The sequence below is a fragment of the Malania oleifera genome, chromosome 10, assembly GCF_029873635.1.
Source record: "Malania oleifera isolate guangnan ecotype guangnan chromosome 10, ASM2987363v1, whole genome shotgun sequence".
Taxonomy (NCBI): domain Eukaryota; kingdom Viridiplantae; phylum Streptophyta; class Magnoliopsida; order Santalales; family Ximeniaceae; genus Malania; species Malania oleifera.
Window position 1 is genome coordinate 91,220,011 of NC_080426.1, and position 1,847 is coordinate 91,221,857.

Below are 1,847 nucleotides of genomic sequence, written 5' to 3' on the forward strand. Positions count from 1 at the left end.
CGATTGCTGAATGGTTGAAGATCTGGGGGTTGAATCGGGATGATTTTGGAAATTTTGGTATAGGCATGGAGGCAAAGTATTATGAGCTTATGGAGGTCTTTGAGATTGAAAACCCGAAACTTGTGACCTCTAGGAGAAGTTGAGATGTTGTTTCCACCCGGGCTTGTAGGTATTCGAATAAGGGTCATTAGACGACTTATCATATCAATTATGGGTGGCCTTCACTTCCTTTTGCACAAGCTCAAGTTGGGACTGCACGTGGAGGCAATTATAACATGTATAAGAAGAGTCAGAGAAAATTGCACAAACCTCTGCACACGCCATTGTTTGCGGTCCTAAGGACAAGCACTAGTCTAATTTTTTGGATATGGCCTGTAGGGTAGGGGCTAGGTATTGGCTTATGGCCAATCGTAAACTCTCTTAGGTTTAGAGGTTGATGGATTGGGTAGTCTATGAGCGGCAGCCATATGCTGCTGAGAATTTTTAGCCAAGTTTTCAAAGAGAACCTAAACCTTATTCTCGTGCTTTGTGAGGAAAGTACATTCGCATGATACATCAACCATGAACCTATCTCTCTTAGCTAGCACTTTGTAAAAATTTTGAACTAATTGCCACTTGAGAACCTGATGATGTGGGCATTTACGGAGCAGGTCCCGGAAACGCTCCCAGGTCTCAAAGAAAAGTTCTCAATCCGTTTGTGTGAAACTTGTGATTGTCCTTCGCAACTAATTAGTCTTCCCAATTGGGAAGTACTTTTTCAAGAATTCATGCTACATGGTGGCCTAGTTGGTCACCAAGTTCGGCCCTAAGGACGTCAGCCAATATTTGGCCTTCTCCTTCAGAGAAAATGGAAAGAGCCTAAGATGAAGGGCGTGATCACTAAAATTAGGTGTGCGGATGGTGGAGCAAATCTCCAAGAATTCATCCAGATGCTGATAAGGATTTTCAATGGGGTTCCTATTGGCCTAACACGACTTTCAAACTTGTTTTGATGATAACAATAAAAGGTTGATTTAACATGTGTTGTTAAGTTATGATGTTTTAGGAATTCTCAAATGACAAAGTTCAAAATATCGAAGGAAATGCAAGTTCAAAGATCATCAAGTACCACAAAGTCATACTCATTCTCAAAGTGATCTAAAGGAAGCTTAAGTGGACTAAAAAGATTCAGAGCATTAGGAAACCTAAATTTGACTCAAGCTTCAATTCAAGAGGACTCAAAGCAAAGACACCTATAAAGACTTCAAGTTTAGACTACTTAAGGTTTTAGGATGAATCAATGTAAGTACTTCATTTTGAGAAACTGATTTGATCTTTGAAAACTCACATCTTTAATCAGTTCTGGTGATATACTTGGAGCTTCAACTTTCATATTGTTATTTTGAAGTATTATTTTTGAATCTAACGTGTACTAATATGCTCGTTTGAGGAGTTTTTCATTGTACAAGCAAATTTTTGCTGTTTGTTGTATTTTTGACAGTTTAGGGATTGGATTGTTGCCTAGCAGGAGGGGATTCTCGTTAGAGAGGCAAACTCCACATTAAGGGAGAGAGGTTGTAACTTCACTTGGTAACAACATTGGTAAAGGAAATCCTCACAGCGGGTTGCTTAGGGCAAGGACGTAGGCTGCGGCCGAACCTTGTAAAAACAATGGTGTTCAGCTTCTTCTTCCCTACTCTTTTTATTTTCTGCTAGATATAACCTGTGTGCTTGACTAAATTTTTATTATCATCTTGCTAAGTATTGAACCTTGCTGAACATATAATTTTTTTGATTATCATATTGTGAAGAAAATCTAAATTTGTTGAATATTGTGTTATGCCGAAAGTCTGAACTTGTTAAATATT

At 38.7% G+C, this 1,847-nt stretch overlaps 1 non-coding gene across 1 annotated transcript; it reads left to right on the top strand.

Annotated features, from left to right (window-relative positions):
- The first annotated feature begins 621 nt into the window (after positions 1–621).
- Positions 622–727, top strand: LOC131167137 (small nucleolar RNA R71). Its single transcript, XR_009139998.1, has one exon. It is a non-coding gene; the product is annotated as a small nucleolar RNA R71 (small nucleolar RNA).
- Positions 728–1,847: the final 1,120 nt, after the last annotated feature.